This window comes from Parasteatoda tepidariorum, chromosome 10 (genome assembly GCF_982258835.1).
Source record: "Parasteatoda tepidariorum strain Cologne lab strain chromosome 10, Ptep-v5.0, whole genome shotgun sequence".
Lineage (NCBI taxonomy): Eukaryota > Metazoa > Arthropoda > Arachnida > Araneae > Theridiidae > Parasteatoda > Parasteatoda tepidariorum.
In genome coordinates, this window is record NC_141764.1 from 53986785 (window position 1) to 54005144 (window position 18360).

The 18360-nt window shown below is 28.5% G+C and overlaps 1 protein-coding gene across 11 annotated transcripts in view; it reads left to right on the forward strand.

Moving 5' to 3' along the window:
- The window catches only part of LOC107437715 (solute carrier organic anion transporter family member 74D), a 262945-nt gene that overhangs the window by 190020 nt on the left and 54565 nt on the right, over positions 1 to 18360 (forward strand). The window contains exon 1 of one of the 11 annotated variants that reach the window (XM_071184719.2): positions 6421 to 6613. The exons of 9 other annotated variants lie outside the window; for them this stretch is intronic. The gene's annotated coding sequence lies outside the window, so the exon portion shown is untranslated. Of the gene's footprint in view, positions 1 to 6420; positions 6614 to 18360 lie in introns of those variants that run through there. One more of the 11 variants, XM_087153597.1, reaches the window with a different exon arrangement.

An 18360-nucleotide genomic window follows, 5' to 3' on the forward strand; every position in this document is an offset into this window, starting at 1 on the left:
GGTTGCCTAGACATTTTTTTTTATTGAAGTTGCCGTCATTTGTCATTTTTTACCGCCAACCAAGTCGCCAAAATAGTGTACGAGAATGCGTAAATTACGAAAACTTATTTGTAATTATTCATTTTTTTACTGGTCAGTTTAACCAGTTAATGTTTTAAGAAGTCAAGACATTTAATAATAGAATGATAATAATAAAATATATAATTTTTAGGCATTCGTTGCATAAAGATATGTTTTGATTAGCAGATCAAATCAATAGAAATTATTATTATAAGTTCCCTGATAAAATCGCCAACAATTAAACAAGAAATAAGAATATAACATGATTTATACTTTCTCGTATTGCAATGGTCGTTTCATAATGCTAGAGTTATCTAGGTGATATTTAAAAATTTAACTAACGTTCAAAATTGGTCTATTAAAACAATAATAGATCCGTGGTGGTGTACTTTTTGTTATTATATAAACAAATTATGCTTGTTATTATATAAACAAAACATGCATTTAAAATTTAACAAAATCGCGTACTTCCTTGAATATTTGTCTCGAAATTTTGTCGTTATTCTAAAAGCTTTTATATCACCTTGTTAATCACAGAATGTGCTAGAAACAAATTTCATCTACTAGACGTACCATTCTTTTATTTAATTTTTAAAACTTTCATTTATTATTTTTTTTTAAAAAAATGCTACAAATTTTAAATTTTCTTAAGTTTTGGATTTAAAGTTTGCTTTGTATGAGTTCTTTTTTTCTTCAACAGAAACTTATAGTTTGTCTTAACAAGACGTTTTAGAAATTGTTCATTCTCAGAAAAAACGTTTCAACATTCAACTATAATATAGGTATTCATAATAGAGTGCAAATATGCTGCAACTTTAATAAGGAGTTAAATAGAACCTTGTTTCAATTCAACTAGAATCATATTATCCTGTAAAACGTTTAAGAAATATGATGATATGGTTCCCTTTAGCAGCTTATTGAGGTTACAACAAAATTGAGCTATATTGTAGTCCAATATAGAGAATAAATGTAATAATAACAATGGTAATAAAGAACTGAATGAAAAAATGCTGTGTTATTGTCAAAGGTCTTTTGAATTATGTTCATGGTGTGGATGACAAATTGTAAGGGATTCTGGACAAGGGTAGTTAGACGGAACTAACGTCAACAAACTGTACCGTAACTAACTATAGTTATGATAGATTATTGTTACTTTAAATGTAATATTTTGTCCTTGCGAAATTTCATAAAATGATTATATCTAAAAAAAAAGATTTTTTTTGACTTACTGATATGATTCTACATAGATGCTATATTTTAGATTCGTTTTATCTTCCCTTTTGAACATATGTGCGAACTACTTTATTTTTGGAGACTCCTTAATTTTATTCGATAACGTCACTACGCAATCTGTATATTTTTAAATTAGTTTGTACTAAGTGTCATCTACACGCGTTCCTCCTAACAAACTTAATATGCATTTTTAAATTCTTTTTATTACAATTTTTCTTCTTTAATTATAAGAAATTACTGTGTTTTTAAAAATTCAGTCTGTCTTGTTTTTGTTCTTAAATTATACTCGTAGTACCCTACTCTTAACATTTGTTCATATGATTTATTCATTATAATTGAGAGGCGATGAACTTCGAGAATCACGTACTACTCCCTCTTCGCTATCACCCCACACATACAGTGATCTCTCACTTATGCACCACCTCTTTTATGCATCTTTTTCATTTATACGACGATTTTTATAGGTCCCAGTACATTAGATAGGAAAATAATGATAAACATCCTTCGTTTATGCGTCGCTCTAAAAATAAATTTTTCACTTATGCGCCAAAGTTTTAGGCTAGTATTTTGATTTTTTAATCCTTTAAATACTTTTTCTTTAAAAAAAAATGTTTTAAATTAAAAATGAAGCAAATGAGCAATCCTTGTTACAGATAAAAAGAAATATATGTTGTTAGATCCTATTGAATTCGCTTCCCCCTGTGACCTTTTCATTTTTGCTGTTTCTGGAAAGGCATTCTTTGTAAAATTTTGAATAGGGTGTCTTATCTGTTACACCAACAACAATGAAAGCTCATTCATCTTTTAGAAAATGACCATTCCTCTTGTCCAGAGGTTAGTTTTACTCCCATGCTGTTTTCGAGAAAAAGAAGACACCTGGAATACGAAAGATGAAAGAGACCGCGATCACTTATTTGCAGTCAGATGGACATTATGAGTACATAAAAGGAGGTGATCTGTTTAGTGAGGGAAATACTTGAACAACTTATTGTGCAGCATATTATGACGTCAAGTACTTTTCTTAGAAATTTATCATGTGATGTTTCAACCCTCCCATAAAACTTAAATTTTTTGTGAAGAACTGTTCATTTATATCTAATTAAAACTTGTGAATGATGAGAACGTGGTGGATGATACTGACGAGATGATCAAGTTCCTCCAAATCACACAGCAGTATTGAAAGCTTTAGACACTATTCCTGACTATTTACAATTTAATTTTGCTTCTGAAACTCCCCCTTATCCCATTTATATGAACTGGAAAAAACTGTTTTTGAATAACGTCGGCAAAAACAAATACAAACATGTATTAAGATTATTTTGTAAGAAAATAAATTGTCTTAAGGTATGTTAAATTTTTTCTTTGTATAATTATAGTAAATACCAAAACAGTATAAATAGTAACATTAAATCTTTAGAAACATATTTATTCATATTGTCACTGCAATTTACGTTGCGTTTTAGAATTTTGAAGATTTTCATTTATGCGCCTCTTTCACTTATGCGCCTTTTTCTCTTGGCCCCTTACACCGGTGCATAAGTGAGAGTTCACTGTAATCTTTTCTAACCGTACCATACCGAGCTGAAGGTCAGTGTACCAGAGGCACAGGGTCCACCCACCCTCTGGAAGCAGATCGTCACCTGTTGCTCTCCCTGCAAACGTCTCCTTCCCCAGCTTCAGCAGACGTCATTTCCGGGGGGTGTTGAGGAGACATTTGGAAACCGGATATAACCTTAACCGTGAAACGAAGGGTATTATGGGTATAGCTTTAGGAATTGATCATATTGCAACCGATTTTTAAAAATAAAACGGGATATTTTTTGTAATTCCCCCCTTCTCAACTGGGGCTTTTGCACTCGGGTATGACTTGTATTTCTTTTTGCTTCTTCATTTCATTTATTTGATACTAAAAATAACCATTTAAAGGTGTTGGGTGTCTGGCGTAATATACTAGGCTGAATAACAGAAGGTGCTATGTCTTGGGAAAATTGTAGGTCATTATTCATCACTTTTGTGTCACGTGTTTAAAGGGTCACTGTGTAAAGGTTACAGATTGTATTCTATCAAAATACTGTACTGATTAAAGCTATTATAGTATATCAATAATACTATGATTATTAAATTGCAATCTTGTTAAGTTCGTACTTCTATAGGCTAATTATAAAATTTTGCCTTTTGCAAACTTCTTACACCATTTGTTATGCTTATTGCATTGAGCCCTGGTGACACATTGCCAAGTGAGGTCGGCAGTTTGCAAAGCGACGAATTTTTCAATTAGCCTACAACATATACATCATATAGAGATGGTGAGCTCTAAAAAAATCGATTCAGTGTTGAGCTCTTATTTTTGGTACCTTGAGCCTTGTTTAAAGTAACGCTTTACTGATCGTGTAATTAGTCTGAAACCTTAAAAATTTTTTAAGTTGAACTCTATTTCTGTTAGAGTTGAACCATATTATATAATCAAGTTAAAAAGGGTTTTAATATTCATGATAATGTGATTCAACATGGCAATTTTGATTGTTATGATAATTTAATAAGCTCTAAAACTTCCAACAATGTATAATAATATTTTGAATGTATAAGTAATACCAATGGGTATTGAAATATGTTTTAGATGTGTATATTATCACTATACGAAAAGTGTTGTAGCTTAGAAAAAATTATAGTTTATTATTATTATCCTCGTTTTTGTGTCAAGTTAATTACATTTTAATTATCATTACAAGGAATTTAGTTTAATATCTCGCTATCAGTTATTATTTTTATTTATTTTTTTTATAGAATTATGCACCTTATCTAAAAAAATATCGATCTTCCTCAAAAATATCTTAACTATTCCTATTTTTTTTATAGAATACTTTCAATCCGTTTCATTCTCTTGCTTTCTAACTAATTAGAGCAATTTCACTGTTATCCTCGCTTCGTTGAACAACAATAGTCCGTTAACCTTAACTGTAACTATCACTTGAAGAATCGTCGGCTCTATTTGGTAGAAAACCGCAATTGTTTGTTAAAAATAACACTAGACTAATCAAGTGAGAGCGGCAGTAATAGTGCATAAAGGGAAAGTTTGAAAGGAAAAAGAAACCTCAAAACTATATTCTGAGACTAAGTAGATCACTAACTGTTATCTACATACATTGAGTAGTGCTATTATTATTTGAATTACATTATTCTAAAAATTTCCTTATTATTTTCAATAATGTTTTTTGTTTGTTTGTTTTTTTTTTGTTTTTTTTTGTTTTTTTGTAGAGAAAAATCTTTTAATAAATAGCCTAGAATCAAATTCATAATTTTATAAGTGTATGTTAAGGAAAAGTTAACTAAACTTAGTGGTGGTTTTCACATAAATTATACAATTAAGTCAGAAGATACAACTGTATTTTTGCGAAATCTACCCTACTTTGTTATCAACTTTATATGTTTGTTTAAAATAGCAAACTTGTAAATTAATGTGTATGTGTATGTTAATGTATATTAATGTGTAGTTTTCACAGAGCTCTCGGGAAATGAAATATAGTACTCTTAACCGTCTTGCTCTTAAACGCAAAACGTCAATTGTTTAGTGGGTCTGCAGCATTCAACAAGATAACATAAAATAAAAAAAAAATAAATAAAAAAAAAGAGAATCTAACAGTTGTATTTTGCAATCTGCTTAAACCTGCCGTAAAACAGTCAGTATACTAAAAAAAATTCTTTTTTATGGTTTTGGCCAATTCAAGCTGTGATCCAAATTTCACAAAATATAACAATTGTTGAATATTCTTTTGTGAAATCCGCTTAAACCTGCTCTTAAACTGGCATTTCTCTCAGAATTAGCAGAATTTTTTTTAGTCAGTCAAGCTTGTATTACAGATAGATAAATTATTTATGCTCCATAAAATCAATAAATAAATTAAATTTGTAGTTACAATTTATGGTTTCAAAAAGCCTCGAAAATACATTCGTAGAAACTTTGGAATTCGTTGATGCATAAATATCGTTCAAATTTAGTGCAACCTAAATTTGGTGATAAATTCATTTATTAACATGCATCTTAAACTTGATTACGTGATATCATGGTTAAATTTATTGTCAGACAAAAACATGGTTCGATTTAACGCTTTATGCAGATAGCAACGAATTTGTAAAAACTCAAGATGGTTCATGGTTCAACGTTCCAAGAGTGCATTAATATATCACTAAGGTTTAAAAACACCTTTCGCCAGAAAAAAAAACTTAAAATAAGCGTTTTGAATTACTTTGAAACATTCAACAGGGTGCGTAGCGTTTTTAAAAAGTGCTTAAAGGTGCAAATTTTTGATTTTCGTTTTTTAAAAGCCCTTAAAGGTGCTTTTTTCATTGGGTGTTTTTAAAAAGTGCTTAATTTTCCTTTTCCATATTGAGATTTTTCCTTTACCATGTTGATTTTCGCTACGAATTATGCAGAAAGACGTTCACATTGTTCTATTCAACGTTTTCACAATTAATTCAACCCCAATCTATTTCAGCGTATCGTCAGTCCGTAGTGTAAGAAAACGCCATTCGATTTACATAATTCAAAAATTTTGACAATTGTCAAAAACAATGCCGAAAGTTTTTTTTAAATTTTTTGACATGACTGTTAAAACCAGATAAAACCGTTAATTGTCAAAAACTTACCAATTCTACCGAATTGTGTTTTTTCTAAGTGATTAAAAATATTATTTTAGTGCTTGAAAAGTGCTTATTTTTTGTTGAATAATTTGGCTACGCACTCTGATTCAAGACCTAACCGCGTCGTAAGTGTAGCTATAAACTTATATAATTTCTGCATAATATTCGATATGGAGTCCCCTCTTCTACATGGAACAAACTACCAACCCATAGCACTAAATTCGAGTGCGGGGGAAGAGGTGCACAATCTAACAAATGACTCCGCATCATTACTCCAGAACTATACCATCTGCTATACTTGAGGAACCAGGTGGGTCTTGCTTCGGTCTAAAAGATCATTTGTTTTTATTTACTCTCTTCCCACTTAAAAACCGGAAGGGTCGTTACTGGAAAAAAACATCCGGTCAGGAGAAGACTGACCTTGACATCAGTCTTTGCTGCAGTTGTGTCCTTTTTTTTTTCTTTTTGGCCAGACTCTCTCTTTCCCTCACTTTCAATAAGGAAAGCGAAATGTATGTTACTTCAGTAAAATTCCCTTTCTCTGGTGGAATACTTGAAATCAATTGTTTATGCGCTTTCAGCTGCGAGGGGTGGTCTTTTCTTGTTTTTGACTTTTAACTGAGGAAGCAATGTTTTCTTTGTAACCGAATAAGCCTGGCACGCTACTGCATGGAGACGGAATGTAAGTAAATCGGATTTTGACTTTTAGTTACAAAGGAAAGGAAGAAAATCAAATTACATGCTGCATGCTGGTTTGCCGAGGGAAATGTTTTCAGAATGCATTTTCTGGAAGATTCTATCTTTTTTTTCCTTCCCGCTCTAATTAATGCTTTTAATTCTATATTTTGATACTATAGTACTAATCATTTTTAAATTTTCTCAGAAAAAGCAAATTTTATTATAGAATGTAAGCTAAAACAGCTTTAAGTAAATTTAAGTTTGTTTTTAAATAAGTATTTTTAAAGATTGCGGACGAAAAGGTTTTTTCAGGTATTCTTTCACAGAATGTTTACAGAAAAGTTAAGTACAAAGGAAAGGAAGAAAATCAGATTACATGTTGCATGCTGGTTGACGAAGAAAATAGAAGATTCTGGAATTTGCTGGAAGATTCTATCTTTTTTTCCCCGCTCTAATTTATGCTTTTAATTCGATTTTTTTTTATACTATAATATTAATTATTTTCAAATTTTCACTTTTTTTTTGCGAAAAAAAAGAAGCAAATTTTATTATAGAATGTAAACTAAAACAGCTTTTAAATAAATTTAAGTACGTTTTTAAATAAGCGTTTTTATAGATCGCGGATGAAAAGGTTTTTTTAGGTATTTTTTTACAGATACAGAAAAAGTTAAATAAGCTATTTTAAAAATTGTTAACTTTAGAAGATTTTAAGTATTTTTTTTTTTTTTTTTTTAGAATAGAATTCAGTACCTATAAAACCCAAATTACTTCTGAAAAAGGAAAAAATTAAAGAAGGGAAATTTTGTAAATTTAAGATTTTATGATAAAAAAACCATCTGCTACAAACTAATATCTTATTGATGGATGATTTAATTTTTGATTTTAAAACATGTTTTAAATTTTTCTGATTGTAGGAAGATTTATTTGAACTAAGCATGATTATATTTGTTTCATTTATGTTAAACTCTGAAAATTACATATCTAGTCTCATTCCTATGACTTTTTCCCCCTCGAAATTAACATTCCCTAAAATAACAAAACTAAAAAGGAATGAACATGAGAGAAAGGGAAAAAACTTTAATTAATTAAAAAAATAACTGCACTTAATTTCTTTAATATGAGTATTTAATTATGTACTTATTCATAGTAATGATGATACATTAAAATATTTTTTTTACCCTTTTTCTTCATGGCATAGTGTTAATGTAGCGTTTCGTTTTATTTAAACATTGCCTTACTATATATATTTGTTCTTAAAATATTATATTCTTTTGAAAATAACTATTAGATAAATATTAAACATGGTTTTGTTTTTATTTGAGAAATTTTGAGTATATATAATTATGTTATAAATGTTATGGCTATGCAAGAATCAAGCATGTTATGAATATGTAAGAATTATATATGTCTTAAAAGGTAAACTTTTATTGCACTAGAGGAAATAAAAAACCTTTCCCCAAAATAGAAATCTTATTTATGTTCCATTATATTTATATATTTTCTTAAGATTCTCGTAAGAGATCCAGGTGCAGAAGGGTCACTGCCCCCTTAGGAAATCCCCGTAGTCCAGCTGTTCGATGGACATAATAGTGGACATGAGTGTTTATGAGTAACATCCGGCTTCTGCTAGTGGTCAGTGACCATCCATATATACGAAATCTTATGATTTATTGGCGACAAAATGAACACTTATTATTTTAACACCTGAGAAATGTTTGGTTACTGGCGACAATTTATTGATTACTTTCCACTTCCTTTGATAGTAATATCCTTTGATTGAATTGCTTTTAACTGATTGCGTATTTTATGAATCATTTTATAATATTGTGTTACGTGCTTCTTGTGTGCACATTCCTTGCACTGTAATTTGTTTAGATGCGCATTTATGTTGTCATAGTTTTTCGAATATGTTTTTGTTTTCAATTGGTAAGTTATTTTAAATATTTCATTTATAATTGTAATTGTTTTTATTTAGATTAAAAAGTTTGCAGATTAAGATTTAAAAAATTAATTTTACCAAATTTTTTAACGCCTCTTAAATTTTTAGAAAATTGTTAATAAAACCCTTTTTTATTGTTTGAGACATAAATTTATAAAAATGAATGCTTTTAACATGACGTGAATTATTAATAATTTAAGTTAACTATTAAGAATATATTTATACTATTTCATTTTACTAAAAATTAAAACAAGTTTTTTTTAAAAAATGGTTGAATTTAGTTAATATGTTGATATGAAGGAATGAAGATTTAAATTATTTTTCAAGTTTTTTCTTAACTTTCTTTGAAAGATTAGTTTTGACGTTTTAACATAAATATTATTTAAATAAACTCAGTTTTTATCGTATAACATTACTTTGAAGAAAAAAAAACGGTACTAATTATTTGTAAAAGAAAAACACAATTTGTTTAATCGATTCATTATATTAAAATTAATTTATTGTATAGTTAAAAGGTATGTAACTAATTCCGTAAATATTGAATAGTTTTATTTATAAAGGCTAGTGTAATTTTTATTTTGATGTAAATTATTTAGAAAGATATAATGTATGTACCTGTCTATTTTTAACGCTTAATTATTTTATATTTTGAACGAATTTGCATAAGAATTAGCATACACAGTGTTTGCATCTTTTAAAATTTGTTTTTCTTCTAATTAGAAACAGGCACGTGTTATGTTGTCAATCTTGCCATTGTAAAACTATCATTTTGTTAAATTATCTTTCTGGTCCCATTTTCATAACCGAATTCAAACTATACTTTGATACAAATTATTAAGTCGAAGATCAATCAAACAATTCTTTATATAATTTTTTTGAATGCAAAATAATGCAATTGCTACCTAATTACTGTCAAATAAGATTGCTATGAGCAGGCTTGCTCTGAATATTTCATTTACTATATTCTTTGTATTTATAATAGGGAAATAAAAACTCTGAATAAGCTGACCTATTTTATTACTCTTTTTTTGTTGTATTCAAATAGCTTGTCTTCGGCCCGATGAGTTGACTTTCGCCCTTTTTCTTCTCAGTCAGTGAAAAAAACTGGGTGAAATCAGTTTATTAAGTTTGTTTTATTTCGTTAACCTCGTTGTTTGATCCATAAATCATTCGAGGATTATTGGTCACTTGGAAACATTCGTTCGCGAATTGATTTTGGTTTGATTTATTCTAAATTTTCCCTTTCTTCTCATTACCGGGATTCGCGATCTGAAAATTATTCTTTTTTTTTTCTCTCTGTTTGTTTAGAAAATAATATTTATCACTTAACTCGAAAGAAGTGTGAAATAAATTTTGCCGTGACTTTTTTTTTTAGAATAGTTTTTTTTTGCATAGCGAAATCGTGGATCAATAATAAAAGGAAGTAACGCATGGATTTCATAAAAGAATAATCAATTACTGGTAATTGGATTTCACAATGTTCTCTTAAATCTTTGCAATTTGCTGTAACTCTCTTCCGTGTTTGGGTCTCGTGATTTATTCTGTGTTACATAACAATTTTTTGATAATTTATTTATTCATTTTGGATTATTTAAGTGCGAAAACTGATTTTCATACATTCTTAAAACATGGAATTCTATCGAAAAAAGTATTTGTCTAAATAATTTTTGTGGAAAAAATTAGATGCATAAATATTAACGAAACAGTGCATACAATGGTTGTGAATTACACATACATTAAAAAGGTTGTTACCTATAATTTTTAAATAAAGATTTTTAATTAAATTAAATATTAACATACTTATATCAACATAAGAAACTTATCAACTAACAAACAATGGGTATCTTAATTACTAACTAATTAATTACTCCATAAAGTACGTTACGAAATTTTTAAATTTAACAAAAAACTTAATTATATTAGTATTTTGTGCTAGTGATATGACATAAGTTAGTGAAAAACGATTAGTTAATTTTTTTAGGTTTGGCTTTGGCTGTTACCTTTGATGAAGATAAAACTTTTTTTAACAACTTGCTTTATTCATCAATTAAATTTTTGTTGTTGTTTAACTTTGTATTAAACCATAAAAATGTTGGTTTAATTTATGACATAGCAATTAGCTTTGAGTTAGTTTCTGAAAGCAATGAATCATATAAAATAGACAATTAAGAATTAAACATTCACACTTATAAATAGCGATCGCATTTAATAAAACTGATTATTTTATGACTCACGCTTTTATACATTGGAACATAAAAAAAACTAAAATAATAAACATAACATGTTTAAAATTATTACATTTTTGTGCAATTTCTGTTTTTTAGAGAGATAGTAATTTCTATCCTTGTATCAAGCAAAAGAAAGTTTGACGAAAAAAAATCTCCAGCATAACTTTTTTTCCGATTTTGCAATTACATATTCAGATAACTTTTCAGATTTTTTTTTAACAACTTACTTTATTTATCAATTAAAGATTTTTTTTTTTAACTTGTCTTAAACCACAAAAGTTGGTTTAATTTGTGACATAGAAATTAGCAATTAACTTTGAGTTAGTTTCTGAAAACAATGAATTATATAATTAGACAATTAAGAATTAAACATTGACACTTATAAATAGCGATTGGATTTAATAAAACTGATTATTTTATGACTCACGTTTTTACACATTGGAACATGAAAAAACTAAAATAGTCAATATATATTATATATTATAACAAACATAGCATGTTTAAAATTATTACATTTTTGTACACTTTCTGTTGTGTTCCGTTTCTGTTTTAGTAATTTCTATCCTTGTATCAAACAAAAGAAAATTTGACAAAAAAAATCTCCTGCATAACTTTTTTTCCGATTTTACATTTACATATTCAGATGGCTCGTCTCGCTCTTCTCGAATACTGTTCCGTTTTTTGTACCCTCTTATCGTACAATGAAGTCTGGTGACCGGTTGATGACATATTGTGACCCCTACGTCTCTAAGTGAATTCTGTTCTCAGAATTTTTTACTCTCTATATGAGGGTCTCTTATTTCTTTGTATAATATTTTAACTGTTTCATCTCCTTTTTTCCTTTCCATTGAGATTCATCTACCGTTACTGTGAAATTACCATATTTTACTTTACCAGTCTATAATGAATAATTTATATGTAATTACTATTAGGTAACATTGGTCTACGTAGAAATGAATAGTTGCTATTCTTTATTTATAATGTAAATATAGCAAGATATTTTATTTCATAATCGTCGTTAAACAGCCGACCCAATTTTTGGGTTTAGGACTACTAATGTTCAATTCCTTAGCCTTGTAATTTTGAACCCAATTCGGAAGACAAGATAACTCCTAGATCAAGTATTGGGGGAAATTTGCTTTCGTACTTCTTTTTGATGGAACTAACTCGCCTTTGCGTTACATTGCGAGGAAAACGACGAAAAACTGCCACGTTTATCCTGATGGCAAGGGTACTCTAACCCATGATCCGCCGTCTACCACTGAGGATATTTTACGTCAGCACTGTTGTCGGTGCGAGCCTGGTGCGGAATTCGTATCTACCAGCGATCACTGGGATTCGAACCCGGTTCACCTCTTTGGAAGGCAAACGCTCTGTCCCCTGAGCCCAAATTTGCTACGGACGTAATATGGAGGTTAGATTAACCAAATTGGGGGGAAGTATGGAAAGAAGGGTACTAACTCAGGTGCTGTCCACTTCCTCTGATAGAGTCAAAATTACGTGGTATTCCAACCAAGGCCATAGATAGAGCCTTAAAAATGGGGCTAGGTGCTTGATAATGTGTGTCCTAACCAGTTCTGCTATTTTACCAGAATGTTTTTCTCTAATTCAAAAAGTTTCAAATGCTGACAAAAAAAAAAAAAAAAAGATTAATACATCAAGATGTAAACAAATTATGCCAAGCTATAGTACATATAAAACATTATATTCATTTTAATTTCGGAAAAATTACATGTTATTGTTATTATTTTACTCTTAATTTTTACTTTGTTTTTCATTTATCAATTTCATTTAATAAGAGTACACTTTTATAAGTTAATTACATTACATTAGTTAATTACTCGAATTGCATTAAATGTAGAATAATATAATGGAATTCTGAACACATCTATTCCGAAATATGTGTAATAAGATGATATATATGTTTCAGAACATGAGTGTGTCTTATTGTTGAAAATAAATTCAGTGAAGAAACAAAATATTGAATTTAAATTAACCATTAAAAATTTGGTAACAATCTTTAACCTCTGACATATAAGTAAAAAGAGTTTTACTGTGTACCTGTATAAATTTTTTGCAATAAACAGAAAAAAAAGATAATACAAATATCAAATAATATGTCAAATTATTTATGCGTAATAAAATTTGTACCCAAATGTGTTACTAGTTTATGTTTTTATACTTTTTACAAGTTTGATATTTACTCCTTTGTAAGCATTATGTTCGTAATTAAGTAATCCAAAATATAATCCATCCATAATTTATAGTTTGCATTTATCAATATTCAGAGTAGACAAATAACTTGTTTTATCTTTTATGGTAAAAAAATGCTATGAGTTAAACACAATTATAATAATAGCTGAATCTATTTGAATCGATAATTATTTGGCTTGTAAATAATTGGTTAAGAAAAATGAATAATGTTAAATACCACACGCACTTTGTAAACGAGGGAGAAAATTCTTAAACAATCACGCTTTGTTTTTTATACCATCAATTACTGAAAGTTAAGATTCCATTTCAACTTTTACATGGTCAAGCTACGATGCGCGTGTAATCAATCATAGTTTTATAAGGTAAAAATAAATCCTATTATTTAATCTTAAGATCTTCAAAAGAAATAATCCATCTCCTGATGGCTACGATAGTTAAGTCTTGCAGAAAAGAAATCTCTTTTATCAATACAATGTTCCTCACCAAGTTCTATTTGCTATTTGAAGTATTACATTAACCAGTGGAGCGTGTTTCAAACCTGCTAACTCTATATCTTGTTATGTCTCGAAACGAAACTTGAAACAACTAAAGGGAAGGCAGTTCATCTGTGGGTGATTTATTATTTCTATCTCACACTACTTCTGAAAGGAGTTTTCGAAGATGATAACAACCCCAACGAAAGAACATCCCTTTTGTTTTAAGCAATTTTCTAAGAAACAGTTATTGGGTGATTGCATGCGAAAATAGTGCATATTCGAAGGTATTTGACCGCTAAGTTGCTTTTGTAAACAATTGCTTTCTATTCCTGCTTGTGGCTAAAGAACAAGATCGTTACATGCAATTGTTGAAGTGAAATGAAAATAAAAGAGAAAAAAAGCAAACGAGAATTAGAAGATTACGATGGAATTTTTTTCTTTTTAAGACTTGGGGGAAAAAACTATGATCTCAAAATGTTTTTCTTCTACAATCTGTTTTTGACTATCTAGTGTGTACAGATCGTTCAACTTTGCTGCAGAAGCGGTGCACTTTCATTTTTATTATTTATCTAGTTGAATGGTTATCGTGAACTATTCTATAAACTAACGGCGGAATAGTTTTCTTTCACTTTAAATATTATACTTTCTTTGAAAAATAATAATAAAAAATGTTTAACTCATACGGACAAAAAGTTTCTTTTGTAAATCGATGCAATAATAAGGTGTGTGTTTTCTTTTACCTGTGTACTTCCGTTTCCGCATATTTTAAGTTTTATCGTCTGCAAATTATATTTCATTTAAATCGTCTGCACTTCTTAAGTGAATGAACTGAAATGAATTTAAAACCATCATTCAACTTCAGAATGAAGAATTCGTAATCACATGCTAAATTCAAATTGCAAATTAATTACTCGTGAGAAAAACAGAAAAAGTTTATTTGAGTTTTGAGTGAAATTAAATTATAGTGTTTGAGCGGAATGTCTTTGTGAATATAAACTCAATTACGTAATGTTTCCTCCAGGGAAGTAAATAACTAATTTAAAATAAACATAATGAATTTTCGTTTGTAAGAGTGAAAGTAGATTTGTTTGAAATATCAAGTTTCGTTCTTTTTTGAAGGCCATTAACCTAAGGACATTTGCCTGTGATGTCAAACGCATAATGAATGCACACGAACCAAACAATACAAGATCTTTGAACTTGAAAACGGGTCATAAACCTCGTATCAAATCCAAATCAAATTAAAATGTTAACTGAAATCAAATCGAAGGCTTTGTTTAAATTTAAAAAAATAGATTAATTTTACCACGAGATCCAAAAAAAACTTTGTTTCAATTAAATGAATTGTAAGAATTAAACTTGTACAATTTGAAAAGGCATGGTACTTTTTTATTTTAGACCGCAAAATAGTTAGAGTTTTTTTTTAATTGAATAATATACTATAGTTTAGTATTTATTTGTATATAACCTTTTGTAAGAATATTAATAATAAATTGATGATTTTTAATTGGTTATCAGTTATTAATAATTGATTATCAATAATAAAATAAAGAAGAGTTTGTGTGTTTTATAGCTCCAGAATCATTTGTTCTATCGTATTGAAATTTGGACAGTGGGTGAACGGGGCAATTTCAGATCTCGATTCTAAAAATCGTCCAAAAATTTCAATTATATTGTTCAGGAGAGACTTTTAAAAAATGGAATTTTCTCATTGGTTTAAAGCTACTACCATTGCCAAAAAAAAAAAACTGCAGACGATTTTTAATATAGCGTCAATAATATTTGCTTCCTTATAAGTTCGATGTTATCAAAAATAGAGTTTATAGCACGTTTTTGGATATTTAATTATTTTTTTATTCTTTATGTCAGATAAACTCAATGACCAACGTGATCCTGGTAGCATAGGCAGAATTCTTCACCAAATTAGTATTTATTAAGTAATATGAAACCACATGTTTATTTTTTTATAATTAAGCTTTTAAAACTTACTTTTATAAAATTAAATAATTTAAAATCAACGGTATTTAAAATAAAAATAATAAATTGTGTACTGAAGAGCAAAATTAATGGGGAAATGTACTAAATCGTGTAGGAGAAAGGTAAAAAATCGCCGTACTATTATTGACGCAAATGATGCTTGGTTAATTTCAATAATATTTACTGATTGAAATAACAAATGAGCTATGTAGTAAAAATTAAAATCAATGGTGAATCAGCGCAAAGTTATTTAGGAAAATCGTAAAAAAATTGCCTTGCAAATATTGACGCCAATGATGCTTAATTGACTTTAGCGATAGGTATTAACTGAAATAAAAAAAGTAAACTATTTACTAAATAGCAAAATTAATTTTGAAATAGGTACTAATTGAAATAAAAATATAGTAATGCTAAAAGGAAAAATTAATGGGGAAATGGTTCTAATTCGTTTAAAAAAATAGCCTGTTATTATTGACGCTAATAATGATAATTTATGATAATAATTAATTTTGATAATTATGTACCAATTAAAATAAAAAATTAGCTACGTATTGAAAATCAAAATTAATTGAGAAATAGTGCTTAAAAGTTGCCAAATATTGTCGCCAATGGTGCTTAATAAATTTTGGTAATAGGCACATTTGGTATTATGGTAATAGGTGCAATTTTAATCTATATCAAATATGCTGATACAATTAAAATTAGTATATTTGGTACGTATTAAAACGGCATTAATACTGTGCAGTTTTAATATAGATATTCTAGAAAGATGTATTTTACGGGCCTTCGAAAAGTATAAGTACCAGGGAAAGTCGCTTAATTGTAGTAAATTTTGACCGAGCGATAACATCATTCCAAAAGATACTGAATAGAGCGAAAAGCGAGCTCTGCTTAATCTAACAGTGTAAAGCCATTTTCAAGAACAAAAAATAATAAATATTAAATAAATTGGAATTATTTTAGTCTTATTAATTAGGTTGGTATATGTCTGACAGTTTTTTGCATGATTCAGTAGTATTATTCAGTACTGATTTATTAATAGTTTAATCTTTTCACACCCGTATGGAGAACTACTCAGCTAGTTATTAATAGTTAGATGCTAGTAATTTATACATTTTGCTTTTATTTAAAATTATTTTTACTAATTTCAGTTTATGGCACGGAGATAAACATTTTGGTAAAATTACCGTTCGGTATGGTGACATTTCAGGTAGAAAATCATAATTCTGATTATTAAAAGCCAAAATATATGGTATTTCAACCATTTATTTTGTAATGTTTTCGTTCATATGGTAACGGTTTTCCGAAAATTCTGGTTTTCAAAATTATAGTTCTTATTATTACACATTTAGTAAAAAATACAAAACTGAAAAGTAAATTAAACCGAAAAAATGGTTTTTATGCTATGCTTTAAGGTATCTCATTAAAAACAATACTTCATAGTTAATTTTACAGAAGTCAGTTCCAAAGCACTTCAGTAAAAATTACTGCACTTTTTGGCGTTCCCATAGGGTCAGAGACACGGTAAATTTTACCTTATTCTGGTAGTTTTGGTCATGCTTTTTTCCCAATGTATGTTCAGTTTATTTGTAATAAGGATAAAAAAATTTTATTGATAATATTCAGTGTCATTACTCCAATTCAAATACTTATTATCGTCACTAAATTTAGTGTTACTTTCATTATCATTATTATACTATCATTACGAAAATTACATAATAAACTATCATTATTTTATTAACACCACTGTATTATTATTGCTACAATGACTAAATTGTTATAAATTTTACTTGTGAATTGCATATTTGTTTCGTATCATGTGGGCCAACTTTGAAAATTCTGTTGCCTAACTAACTTAATACACTTTCGTTCATGTATAAAAATAATGCTTATCATCTATAACTAAAAAATTATTTAACATAATAGCATATGAAAACATATTTAACATAACATGATTACAGAGAAAGCAGCAGTAATCACGAGAAAAAGAAAAAAACAGTAAGTTTTTACATTCCTGAGATTTTGATAAAATTTAAAAAAATAAATAATAATAATAATAATTCTTATGCATTTTCTTGTTAAGTTTTTTTGTCTTCCTTTTTTATGAACTTGTTAAATTATACCACGTCTCTTAAATCTCCAGTTAAAAAGGAATGCTGTCCAAGTCATTTGTCATTTTAAGCCCTAGATAAATTTAGAGCAAAAATTAAATCTCTAATTAGTGCAAATGCTTCGTTTTCGCCTGAGTCAGCCTCATTAGTTGAAACAAAGCAAAGCTGAGTATATTCTAAGCTGCGATGATAGAAAACCGGCCACCCACCCTTCAAAAGCTTTTAAAAATAACAACACTTGAACTTGGTTTTTTTGGCACGAATACCGAGTAATTTAGCTTTTTGAAAACGCACCCAAAAAGAAAAGGAAAAAAATAAAACAATGAAGTAGGTAAATAAATTAAAAGCGCGAAATGGCGCTTTAATCACGGCGGTAGTTTTTGTTCAAAATTATTCGGTATTTAAGAAAAAAAATATGATTTTCCGCCATCATAATTTTGTGAGATTTTGATGGGAAAAAAAAGAAAAAAAAGAAATAGCATATAAACTTCACATAAGCCAATAATAATTGAATCGTCCATTTTGGTAGTAAAATGCCTTAAATTGATTTCATTTTAAATCATAATATTTAAATTTAAAATAGTATAAATAACAATTTAAAATATTATAAATAACAAATCATCATACTAATCATCTGACTCCGTGTTATATTTTGTTTTGGAAATTAAACTGTTAATAAAATTCTGAAAACTATAATAAGTAAATTTTGAATTCCAGAATAAAATCGTTTTAATTAATAAAGAATAAAATCGTAAAAGCTGTCTGTTAGCTGATTTACTTTTAGAACCGGGGAACTGAGGGGGGGG